Raw genomic sequence first — 14,510 nt, 5'->3', positions numbered from 1 at the left:
TCATATCGTCCCACCAATATAGGCATCTGAGATCATGGTACATCTTCGTCGACCCTGGGTGAACAGAATATCGAGCACTATGTGCTTCACCCATAATTTGCCGTCGCAACCCTGCAACGTCAGGTACACATACTCTGCCTTCACATAATAATACCCCTTCAGGCGAAATTTCAAACTGAGTCTTTTCTTTGTTAAGGGCCACATCTCTGTACTGTGCCAAAAAAGGATCTTCGAGCTGACGCTGCTTAACCTCTTTCATAAGGGATGATTCAGCCACCTCTCGAACAGAAACTCCAGCATCTCCAGAATCTGCCAAACGGACTCCAAGGCTGGCTAACTGATGAATATCACGAACTATTTCTTTCTTATCAGACTGCACACCAATCAAACTACCCATGGACTTGCGACTAAGCGCATCTGCAACAACATTAGCTTTCCCTGGATGGTAGAGAATATCAACATCATAATCCTTCAGCAACTCTAACCACCGCCTCTGTCGCAAATTCAATTCTTTCTGTCTGAAAATATATTGGAGGCTCTTATGGTCCGTATAAATATCAACGTGGACCCCATATAAGTAATGCCGCCAAATCTTCAAAGCATGAATAACCGCGGCTAACTCCATATCATGTGTGGGATAATTCTTCTCGTGCGGTCTGAGCTGCCGAGAAGCATAGGCTATGACTCGACCGTGCTGCATCAACACACAACCCAAACCCGTACCATAGGCATCACAATAAACCACATACCCGTCTGGTCCTTCTGGAAGAGCCAAAACTGGAGCTGTAATTAATTTCTGCTTCAACATCTGAAAGCCGCGCTCACAGGCATCCGTCCACTGAAATTTCGCTGCCTTCTGAGTCAACTTAGTTAATGGCGCCGCAATGGAAGAAAAATTCTCTACGAATCTTCTATAATAACCGGCCAAACCCAGAAAACTGCGTACCTCTGTAGGTGTAGTAGGCCTAGGCCAATTCTGTACAGCTTCAATTTTCTGCGTATCAACCTGAATACCATCTGCTCCGACTATATGCCCCAAGAATGCCACAGAAGTTAGCCAGAATTCACATTTCGAAAATTTAGCATATAATTGCTGCTGCCGAAGAGTGCCAAGCACTGTCCCCAGATGATCAGAATGCTCCTCTGCTGATCGTGAATAAACCAATATATCATCAATAAACACAATCACGAACGTATCAAAGAAAGGTCGAAATACCCGATTCATCAAATCCATGAATACCGCTGGAGCATTAGTCAGCCCAAACGACATAACTCTGAATTCATAGTACCCGTACCGGGTCCTGAAAGCAGTCTTCGGAATATCAGACTCGTGTACCCGTACCTGGTGATAACCCGAACGCAGATCTATCTTCGAGAAATATTTGGCACCCTGCAACTGATCAAATAAATCATCAATCCGGGGGAGGGGATATTTATTCTTTATGGTCACCTTATTTAATTGCCTGTAGTCAATACACATCCGCCGTGACCCATCTTTCTTTCTTACAAATAATACCGGTGCTCCCCAGGGTGATGTACTGGGTCTGATGAAACCTTTTTCTAATAAATCTTTCAACTGTTCCTTCAATTCTTTTAATTCTGCCGGTGCCATCCTGTACGGAGGAATAGATATGGGCTGCGTATCTGGCAACAAATCAATAGCAAAGTCTATCTCCCGCTCAGACGGGAGACCCGGAAGCTCATCTGGAAATACATCTGAAAATTCATTGCAACCGGAACCGACTGCAAAGTAGGTGCCTCGGCTGTAGTATCGTGTACACGGACCAGGTGATAAATATAACCTTTCTGAATTATCTTGTTAGCCTTGAGGTATGAAATAAACTTACCCCTCGGCGATGCTGTACTCCCGGACCACTCTATCACTGGTTCCCCTGGGAACTGGAAATGAACTACCTTCTGCTGGCAGTTAACATTAGCATAACAGGACGCTAACCAGTCCATGCCCATAATAACATCAAACTCTAGCATATCTAACTCTATCAAATCAGCTTTAGTACAACGATCAGATATGATAACAGAACAATCCCGATAAACCTGTCTGGCTATAACAGAATCCCCTACAGGTGTAGCTACCTCAAAAGGCTCTATCGGCTCGGATTCTATCCCAATCTCATTAGCAACAAGTGGAGCAATATATGATAAAGTCGAACCAGGATCAATCAATGCATACACAGATCGAGAGACAACCAGTAAAGTACCTGTAACAACATTTGGCGAAGCCTCCTGATCCTGGCGGCTAGCCAATGCATATATGCGGTTCGAAGGACCGCTAGAACCTGAAGCACTGCCGCGCCCTCGACCGCGACCTGCCTGTACCAGCATACCTCGCCCCACAGGGCCCACAGCTGAGGGAGTAGAAGATGAACCTGCGCCTGATCCCGTCGGCTGAACTGTACTGCCAGAACCACTCGCCATCGGACAATCACGCATAATATGGCCCTGACGGCCGCAAGAAAAACAGGCCCCAGTAGCTCGATAGCACTCCCCTGGGTGCGATTTACCGCAATAAGAACAACGAGGCCTGGGGGGTCTGGACTGGCTGGGACCTCTGGCTGTCTGTGAACCTAAAGCTCTAGAACTCTGACCAGCCCCAGATGGTCCTGCACTATCAAATCGCCTGCCGGCTGACTGCGTACCCCGACCTGACGGAGGAAAATATCTGCCTGGCTGCTGCTGCTGAGGCTGTCCGCCTCGAGAATCTCCAGAATAACCTGCGGATCTGGCCCTCTTGGGCGGCCTCCTGTCCCGATCTCTGCTGGAATAATCAGATCTATGTCGGTCCTCCATACCCAGGGCATAAGCCTGTAGTCGGGAATATCCATGTCTGTCTGCAATGCCACCGCCATACAACCATCAATCAAATAGCGGTCTAACCCCATCACGTATCTGTGCATCCGATCGGCCATATCTGCTACTATGGCAGGTGCATACCGGGCCAAAGAATCAAACTCCATATTATACTCACAGACGCTCCGACCCCTCTGCTGCAGATGCAAAAATCGGTCAACCCGCGCCCGCCGTAACTCTGGGGGCAAAAAGTGGCGAGTGAAAGCAGTCACAAACTCGTCCCAGGTAGCTGGGGGAGCACCCTCACCCCTGGATAGCTCCCAGGACTCATACCAATGAGCAGCAACATCCCGTAGCCTATGCGAAGCCAACTCAACAGACTCAGTCTCTGAAGCCCTGACCAAATCTAGTGAGCGCCGCATCCCCCGAATAAAGTCATGGGGGTCCTCGTCGGGCTTAGACCCGAAAAACTCTGGAGGGACACATAATAGAAACTCTCGAACCCTTAGGCTGTCACGCCTGCCGTCATCATCATCATCTCTCCGCCCGCGTCTGCGAGCCTGTCCCGCTACCAGAGTGGTCAATAACTGCACAGCCTCTCTCAGTGTCCTGTCCTCCGCCCCTGGCTGAGGAGCTGGAGGCGTGGGAGCTGGAGCCTCTGGAGCTAATGGTGAAGCTACTCCAGACTCCTCTGACGATGAAGATGTAGCAGAGTCTGCTGGCCGGGACGCAATATCACGCATCATCTGAGCGAGGGTTCGAGTACCCCTCTGAGCCCGGCTGGTCTCTCCTACCACGCCCTTTTTCGTCTGGGCGGCCGTCGCCTTTTTCGGAGGCATCACTGAAAGAGAAACAACAACAGATCAGAACATAATCATCCTAATAGCACAGCTCTATCGCACAATCTAAGATTCAAAGAAAGGAAACATCCTAAATGCCCTGTAGCTTCCTGTTTATAGATGTGGTGCACAACACACCGATAAACAAGACTCTACTAGACACGGTCTGTAGACATTCCGAGGACAAACCGCTCTGATACCACTTCTGTCACGACCCAACCCCGTAGGCCGTGACTAGTGCCCAATCTGGGCACCCAAACACATCTATCAAATGCTATCTCAAAATTTTATCAAACGCATTCAAGTATATAACAGAAGCCATCAAGGCTATATTTCAAATTTAGACAATTTCCAGAAAAATTTCGGCAGAGTTTCCTTTGTTTTTCGGACTATCCAAAATAACCCTGTACACAGCAAATACCACAAAGGCCACACAGGGCCAATAGAACAACATATACATGTGCGAGCCGACAAGGCTGCCATAAACATATACAAAATGCATGCCGACAAGGCTGCCATAACGAAGGAGATCATATGGACACAACTGTACAGAAGTAGGCACACCCACCCACAAATAAGTCTACAGACCTCTAAGCAGACCAAACGAATCATATGGCGGAACAGGGCTCCGCCGTACCCATGAACGAATATATACAACATAACGAACAAAAGTGTATACCAAAAGATGTGCTCTGAAGGGAGGGGAGCACTCCAACAGCAAAAGGGGTATCCTACACTGGGGGATCACCGAACTGTGCGTCTGTACCTGCGGGCATGAAACGCAGCCCCCGAAGAAAGGGGGTCAGTACGAAATATGTACTGAGTATGCAAAGCAGAATGTACAGAAAGCAAATCTGAGGCATAACGAAATGGGAGTATCAAACATGAGTGCAAACTCAATCTTATCAAATTGTTTAGTTTCAAATATGTAAGTCGTGCATAGGGTACAAAAGAATATGGTCGCCCGCCTGTCGATGGCGCCATAACACAGCATAACACCAGAAAGATTTCAAATCTCCGTATCCCCGTCACATATCACATCACAACGTAACGCCATACACAACATAACACCAAATATAGGTGGAACCCGACCCTCTTTTGCGAGTAGCTCGGTGAACCATAAACACAGCATAACTCCGGAGTATATCAAAATGCGCACGATAACAAAACCGGCCCGGGACTCGGCGAAGGGAATAACAAAGTGCACGAATAGAGTCGTGAGTAGTCATATGCATAAAATCAATATCATAAATTCAAACATAAGCAAAACGATCATATTTGAAAATCGAATAATAGCCTTAACAAATTCTTTCAAAATCTCCCGAATTTCATAAAAGGAAGTTGCGGGACCCACGGGTGGGTATTTACCCAAGTCGGGCCCGCTTATGGAAAACATACTCGTTATACGTAATGCAAATTTTATAAAAATATATTGGAGCAATCCGAGCATTTATGTGAAAGATATGGCATTCGGATATTTCAAAGTTCCTTAAAGTGAAACCTTTTTGCGCAAAGTTCGAAAAGCGATTTTTCAAATACATAAAGGTTCATATTTCATCAAATCATACATAAGAGTGCCAAGGAACATATACGGAGCATAACATGCTCGGATTTCGGATTTGGAAGTTTCCTTAAGGCTCTAATTTTGCCTATAAAAACTAAGACATGCCAAAAAGAAAGGAAGTTGCCTTACATACCTCGAACGCACTCAAGATAGCCAATCTTAAGTAAATATCCAATCTACGCCTCGGGCTCCCCAAGGTCTACAATACGCCAACGAACACCAAATATTAGATAAGGGCATTTAGCCATTCATTCCAGCTAATCATTAAATTCTACAGAAAAATTCGGCAGCACTTCCCCTGTAATTAGGCCATCCCGAGAATTTAACTCGGCCATATCAATCAACAACAACCACAACAACCAACCAAACAACATTAATAATTAATCCGAAAGGTAATTCAACAATAATAGCTCTCTTGCCATCATTTATCAACTTTCATAAATTCAATTCGACGACTTACCTTCAAGCCCAAAATCGATGCTTATATGCTCACATACTAACCCGAACCCATACCAAAAACATTTCAAGAAATTCTAAGCAGTTTATACAAATTTTCCAACAATCCATCAATTTTCCCAAGCTACCCGAAACAGCCCCTAACCGAGACAGCCCCTCTAACTTTTCTTCATTTCCAAATCATGGTTTGTGTCTACAATTTTTACATTCTAACAACGCTATTTTCATCAATACATAATTTACATTAAATGTACAACAACCTCCAAATCAGTCCGCAATATTTACAACATCAATTTGAGTCAATAAACTTTCATTTCCAACATAGAATTCATGGCGACGACGGCTAAACAATAAGCGATACTAATTCAATTCTTGGCACATAAGGTGACCCATTTTCGGTTAGCACACTAACATACCCACATGGATGATTCTCAAAAGTTCTTCACCTTACAATGGTCATAATATACTAATTAGGCATTAATTCATAGTTTCAATATCACACAACACACACACCCATCACACGCCCCACCCTCATACATATGGCCTCAACTTCAACATACTTTATTTCATGATTTTCAACCATATTAACATACTACAACATGAATATAACCTTTATAACACAAAAACAAGATCAAATCTTACCTTTTTCTCTTCAACTTCCAATAGGCTAGGGTTTTCCAAAAGATGAAAAATTAATAGGTTGATCGCTCCAACGATGCTTCCACTCTACTTAGGGACCTTAATATAGTGGGTTAGCATCAACAAAATATTTTTGGAAGGACAAGAAATGGAGGTTGATTTTTCTTGGTGTTGGCCGTGAACCTCCAAGGAGAGGTCTTTAACTTTCCCCTTTTTTTTTTTCTTTTCTAAGTGTCAAGTGTGGTGAATGAATGGAATGACTTATGGTCATATTTTTACCACTTAAATGAATTGCACAAATGTCCCTTGGCCCACATTAATGTGTTGTCCCAATTAAAAGATGACACAAAAATGTGTGGGGTCCCTCTCCCACTAAGCACGACCAACCATCGAAAAAGTGGATGATTTTCAACTTCAAATTTTATCACTTTTGGTCCCAAATTTTCTTAATTATTCCATACCAATAAATTCATGCACAACTTATATCCCAAAATAAAATCGAATGCTCGAGAATCCCAACTTTGTATCCCGAGAAAAAAAAAAAATTGTCCTTAGCTTATCATAAATAAATCCGGATTATTCCACTGTACAAAAATACGGGTTCTAACAGTTGCTTACTTAGCATCATATTGTTATACTTTGACCGTTATTAGGCGCTTCGAAACAGAAGGCTCGTGTGGAGTAGTTCGTGGCTCCTGCTCTGCATTCGAGGTAGGTTATGGCTTACTTGAGTTAGACTTTTGTTAGCGGAACGTATGTATTGTGTAGAATTGACGGGAAAAAGCATGATTAGGTCTTCGAATATGGTGTTTTGGTTGGATATTAGCTAGATTGGTATGACTTCTGATTATGTGGGCTTGTCGCCGTTATTTAAGCATTATGAAGGTGTAGTTGTATTCATAATGTGGCGATTTAGGATGGATTTATATTAGGTTGATTGTTGTTGATGGTGGCTCGTTGCCCTGTCATTGTGATTGGGCTTATTACCTAAATTGTCGTGTTGTACTCAATTCTCTCTTGTTGTGACACATATCATCGGAGAAAGGAAGGATACTGAGTTTAGACCTGAATTGTGATTTATATATTTATGATAGTACGTAGATGAATACTTGATGTATGATTTACTGTTGATGATAATATATAGAAAAGTGGAGCTTCTTGGTAATACAAGACTTAGTTGTGAGGCGTACTTGCTACATGTGGAAGTAAAGAGGGACATAGACTATTATGTTGGTTGAGACGGTTTGTATGATTTATTTCATAACTGAGTTGATCCAAGTCTTGATATGACTTGTGGCTTGTGACTTGTACCTTCACAGTTTCTTTATTGGTTTTCATTGATTTACCATGATTACACTCATATATGCATTCATACACTCATATATGGTGGAAATGGTTCGGAAACGATTCATGAAAGACTTGTGGCATGATGCCTTGTGTTTGACATTGATATTGCTAATTGTTCATAGTCCATACATACTAATGAATTGGAATACGTTGAGATATACATTGTGATGTGAAATTAGTGAAGAAGTAAATATAATCTTCTTGTTGAACTTGTGATCCTATTTGATACATGGTACTTGATGAATTGATCATTGAGGGGATGTGACAGTGTTACTATACATATGAAAAGGCACATTTGATCGGGGGTGAGGATGTGGCCTAGTTGTAAGCTGGTGGTCTGAGGTTCATTCCGGCAACAAGAGGTACATTGCTATGGCCTGCATCCGAGGTTCGTTCCGGAGCGGAGGTTTATGCTCGGGTCCGTGGAGTGAATCCGAAACGAGTGGTTCATGGACACCATGGGTCCCCTGCAGGTCATGAGTACTGACCAATGACATCAGTTAGCATATATATATATAGTGTGCATTTGGCCAGTGCATTGCATTGCATTGCATTGCACATCATCATATTTTGCATTGCACCTCATCACATTTCATTCTGCATTATTATATGGCTCGTTTAGTTCTGATTTTGGTGTGGTTTGCTAAAACGGCTGTTGTGGTATTAATATGATCATTGACTGAGTTAAATTGTGGATTAGTGACTCTACCTAGGGAAGAAACTTGGACTTGTGATTATCAGGTGAGATTATTGAAACTTGACAGACTTGTGGGTTAGAAGCTTCATCTTAGGTGTTGACTCAGTTATGGGATATTCTGTGACTTGGATTTGAGTATTAAGTGCCTATCTGTTTATCTTGTTAATTTTATGCTTATATACGTGAACTAATCTTAGTCGGCCTATGATGCTTACCAGTACATAGTGTTTGTACTGATACTACCTTGCAACACCCTTTTTGAGTGCAGATTGTATTCTAGAGATTTCATCCGGACTACATCTCTAGCTTGAAGCTAGTTTGCTCAATCAGATCCAAGGGTGAGCTTCTATCCATGCCATGCCACCTGAAGATCTCTCTTTCCAAATGTCTACTTTCATTCCAGACATTATTTGTTTTGTATTTGAGATATACTTCATTCTTTAGGCATTGTTAGTTAGAGTCCTTGTACGATGACTTTCAGATTTTGGGGGTGTAATAGTTAAGACTTCCGCATTTATATTATTTATTATTTATGACTTGGTAGACTATTTATTCATTCACATGCTCATTGATTGTTTAAGTATAAATGATTAAAGAGGTTAAAAGTGGCTAGTGATTAATGGGTTAACGGGTAAGGATTCGCCTACAAGTGCTAATAAGGTAGGTAACTGCACGATCGACAATTAAGGTCGTGACAATACGAGTGCATCCTGAATCTGTCGGAGTGATGTAAGGTTGTTACACCTCCGAACATCATTATGAGATAGCATTTCATCTAACAAGTGACTCTATGAATCATACTGAATCTGTAGAAGGACTTACTGAAAACAACCTTCTAGAACATAAATCAACTTGGAACATCCCTAGCTACTAAGAATAGAATAATTACGGAGAAGCATTACGTTTACGTTTCGTTCATAAGAATCATGCCCAAAGAAGGATAGTTAGCCTTAACATACCTCAAGTCGTCCACACAATCCCACAACGAACTCGTCGACCTAGTACTCCAATCCTATAGCAGAGGAAGGCATTTACAAGCTTAGATGGTACTAGTATATCACGTATATCAAGCGATAAATTGATTTTAAAACGAAAAGGGTTGCATTTCCCCTATTTCTTAATCATCACAACCCATCTAACAACCAACAATCAACAATCAACACAATAACCTCATATGATCCTCTTTAAACTCATATCATTAACATTTAGAGATGTACAATAAAACGGTCCGATACACACTTCACATATGACACCTCTACACCTCTTTCTCCCACATACACCAAGTATAACAACCTTAACACAATCCCAATATCAACTATTATCCATACATCAAGAATTTACTCAAAGAACACTATCAATGTGGGTCAAATTAGATTACAACTCAAAATAACTCAAGTTCATGTTTGAACCTTTCCTCCAAACCTAGCATAACTATCACATAAGCTTATAAACATGGAAATAAGATGGAATCTTACCTCAAAAACTCATGAACACTCCAATTACAAGGTTGCTTCACCTTGAAGTACCCTCCAAAGCCATAACAAGAAGGAGAAACAAGCTTCAATAACTCTTTGGAACCCTTTAGCACATGATTCTCACTTTAATTTCCTTAACTTCACTTGGGGAAATTTGTCACATATGTTGGAGAGGTTTCTAAAAGTGTTTGGGGTCTAAGAAATGAGGAAAATGAGATAAAATGAGAAGGGTATGAAATATATAAAAAAAGAAGAAGCTGGCACCGACTTAGATTTACGACCCACTTTTACGGACCGTAAAAATTATACGGCGGTATATTTGGACCATAAAATCCCAATAGTGGCTCACCCCCACTATTATCAATTTACGGTGGGGGTTAACCAAATATACGGTCCGTAAAAATTATACGGTCCTTATATCTATCCGTAAAACCCAACTTTTCGCGATACACATTCCCGACGATTCGTTTAACCTCTAATCCTTCTATCACATACTAAGAATGAACTTTAACCCTTATATACTCAAGATGAACATGTCTAACCTTATGAAACCTCGAAGATAATTCTGTATACCAAATCTATAACAACCAACTCACGAAGAAACTTAACGTATAAAAGTACGGGGTGTAACACCCACATCCCCGAACCAAAAACGAAACTCTCTGTATTTCTGGCTACTTAACGCCTTCAATGGCGAAGTGTATTTTAAAATTTCTTTATATCTAAAATACATTGCAATTGTAGTTTTTTGGCAGAGGTATGTGCACATACAAGAATGGATTCGTTCCGCTCCAAACAAGCGATTAATAATTCTTGGAACAGATCGAGTTTAATGGGAAAATCTTTAGCCATTTTACCAGTGTATTTTGGATCCAACAGAGTTCCGTGTTCTATCTCATCTTCGCTAGAAACGACGAAAGATGCCACTGTGTGCATGCAATTCATTCTTGTATCAGTGCCATATGTGTGCGATTTCTTCTCCGGTTGCTTTCTTTTCCCGGAAGAAGTCTCGCCCTAAGTGAGTTGGCATAACTGTAGATACCTTAGTAATGGCCGGGTTAGATCCGAGCCCATTAATTGATTTATTTTAGGTTCTTATTTGGGGAAAAGGGGAAAATATTTTACGACTTTTATTTAGGTGCTACTTATGGAAATAGTATAAAATTCTCCCCTGTTAATACTACTAGTATTGTCGACATTAAAAAAGTTAATTATGTGGAATTATCATCTTGTTTGTTGGAGCATATTAAATCTAATTGTTTTAATAATTGCAATTGTGATTTTCTTCCTACGCAATGTATCTTAGAACACAAATTATTATGAAATCAAATGTGGTAAAATTTACCCGGGTAAGACCACTAAAGCATCTTCTTTAGTCCCCTAATAGTCTAAGGCCCCCAAAAAAATTGCTAATTAAATAACTAGTAATTACTATTCCCTCCATCCCAATTTATGTGATACAGATTAACTGGACACGAAGTTTAAGAAATAAAGGAAGAATTTTAAATCTTGCGATCTAAAATAGACCAAAGATATTTGTGTGGTTATAGATTATCTCCTTAAGCGTAAAAGGTAATGTTTAAAGTTAAATTGCTGCCAAATAAGGAAATGTATCATTCGTTTTGGACAGACTAAAAAGAAAAGTGTATCACATAAATTGAGACAGAGAGAGTATATGTTTATAGCTTGTAGCTTTGCATGCAAAAAGTCAGTATCACATGTCTTATTATATAACTTTGGGGAAAAGTTCTTTCAAATTAATAAAATAAAAGTCATTTGTCGCAATGCAATACCTTGGTTTTTGTTGTCAAAATCTTATTGGTAGATATAAAGATTTAAGTAGTTTAATTGAAAGTTCTAAAATATCTGACAAAGTTTTGTTGTCATTTCACTAAAATGTCTGACAAACTTTAAGAATTAAAAAGAAAATTTATTACATTCATAATATCATGACTATATAAGAAAACAATGAACAATTGTAACTTTATGATACGTATAGTAATTATTAGTAATTATTTAGTCGTTATAAGAAGACTTTTATTGCTGAAGAACATAAAAAAAAAATTGTAACATGAAATATTGAAATAAAAACATGATTATATGAAAAGAAGATTTAATGCATTACTATGTCACTATACAAGAAAATTATAAATTTTTATATTAAAAAGACTCTGAAATGGTGTTTTATTTTATATAATGTACAATTTTTCTAATTATCATAAATAAAAGGTTTCATTTTAAATTTTAGTTTGAGTTGTTCAGATGAGCGAGCAAATTAGGTTAAGTTTCTATCTTTCATTAATTAGTATACATACCTACCCCCATTGGGTCTGATTTCTTCTTATTCCTGTACCCTTGTTCTCCTTTTTTCCTGTTTATGACAATTTTATATTCCATTTTAAACTCAATTTTTCTGAATCAATTATTTTAATTTGTCCATTAAAATAAGTGTCTGATGAATTATAATCCTTAAAAGAATAAATATATATCTTTGCATCTAAAAAATTTAATAGAGTAATAGTTAAAATATTTATAATATCTTATTAAATTTGTCTTTAGGCCACTGACTGTCACTACTAAAAAAATAGGCATTTTCGACTGAAAATTTTGATCTCACTTTTGGTTAAAAAAATCGACCTCGTGAGGTCAAAATTTCCATAATTTGTTTTTATAGGATTTTGACCTCACGGGGTTGATTTTTTAATGGGAAAATATATAATTTCAACCTCATGAGGTCGAAATTAATTTTTGTACAAACAATAAATGGAAAAAAAAATTATTTTATACAAAATTAAATTATATAAATATAAAACAAATAATTAAAAATAAAAAAAATCAAATTTCACCTCGTGAGGTCGAAATAATTAAATCAAATTTGACTTAATATTTTTGAACCTCATGCTGTCGAAAAAATTATGTAAAAAACACTCAGCAGATCGTGAAAACCCCATTTACAATCGCATATCTCTCTCTCTAAACTCATCTCCCTCAAAATTCCCACCACCCCACCACCGCATCTCCGGCCACCCCCTACCACCGGTGTTCCCAGGCGACGCCACCCAGTTAAACCACCGAAGCAGCCTCCAGCCGACGCCGACTGTTTTGTGAGGTTAGTGTTTTTTTTTTTTTTTTTTTGGGTTTTCAATCTCATTTTATCATTATTAGTTGCATTACTTTGTATAGTTGTAGTTTAATTAGTAGATTTATTAACTCTATTTATTGTAGTATTAAAATTGAAATTGCAATTACTTTGGTTTAAAGATTGCATTTTGTGTTTAAAGATTGCATTTGTAACTATTTGTTAAAATTTTACTAATTGTAAATTGAAATTGCAATTGAATGCTGCTTTTGTTGCATTTGTAGCTATTTGTTGTTGTTTTTATCAATGTTTGAGAATTGTTAGAGCTAGGGAGAATACTTGTGAAATAAAATTCTTTTACTAATCATATAAACTAAGTATGGTTTAACAAGTTCAAACTTTGTGCTATTTGTGTAGATGGAATCTCGTAGTTGGGTGTATGATAAAACTAATCTTGGGTGATTTGGGTTGAGGGATAAATTTGTAGCCGGTGTTTATGGTTTTGTTGACTATGCAAAAAAAATTGAAGATTTTACAGCTAATGATGTGGTTAGGTGTCCTTGTTCAAAATGTGAATGTATAAATTTCGAGACCCCAAAGATTGTTAGGCTACATCTATTTGATCAAGGTCTTAAAAGTAATTATACAGTTTGGACTATCATGGAGAAGCGTTTAATAGTTTCGGTAGATTACAGAACTTTTTTGTTGGTGAAAGTAGTAGGGCAGTAGAACCTAATGTCCAGAATTCTAGAATGCACGACATGGTTCAGGATGCTTATGGCATGCATTCGGACTTTGAATCCGGTGGCCATGTTGAAGAACTTCCCAATGAAGAGGCCAGACGTTTTTATGAAAAGTTAAATCGAGCTAGTCGGCCCTTACATGATGGTTGTACCCACTCTTAATTATCTATCACTGTTAGATTACTGAGTATCAAAGAAGATTACAATGTTCCACGAGGGGAAATGGATTCTGTGATTGATCACATGCATGAATTAGTTGATCTGACTCTAGAGATACCTAATAATTACTATAAGGCAAAGAGATTGGTGTCTAAATTGGGACTCTCGTCAGTGAGAATTGATTGTTGTGAAAATGGCTGCATGTTATACTATAATGATGACGCCGGTCTAGAATCTTGTAAGTTTTGTGCTAGTGATCGTTTAAGGATACTCGCAGTGGGAAGAGAGTTGCTGTTAAGGCGATACATTATTTACCTCTAATACTGATGAGTGGCTGTAAACATGGGTTTTAGCCATATTTTGTCTCTTATTTACTACACTTTAATCGTGCGTGAGCTATAAATTATATTAATTTGTGCTTAATACTCTAATTCTAATGTGTAGGAATAAAGCCGTGTGAAGATGAAGAGTTGGAACAAAATGAGCAGAAATTTTTTGAAGTTGAAAAAGAAGAAATATTTTTTATATATAAAAGGTTGCACATGAGAATGGAAGACAATTCTTATGTTTTATATGTGGCAAACAAGAGTGGGCTAATGATTGAAATTATTGCCTAATGATTGGTTTCATCATAAGCAAATGATCCTAAGGAACAAAGTTGAAGATATTAGCTGGCAACGTAAAGTGTAAGGGCAGCAAAATAT

Source organism: Lycium barbarum, chromosome 10 (assembly GCF_019175385.1).
Source record: "Lycium barbarum isolate Lr01 chromosome 10, ASM1917538v2, whole genome shotgun sequence".
NCBI classification, from domain to species: domain Eukaryota; kingdom Viridiplantae; phylum Streptophyta; class Magnoliopsida; order Solanales; family Solanaceae; genus Lycium; species Lycium barbarum.
Note: the sequence above shows the minus strand (reverse complement) of the source record.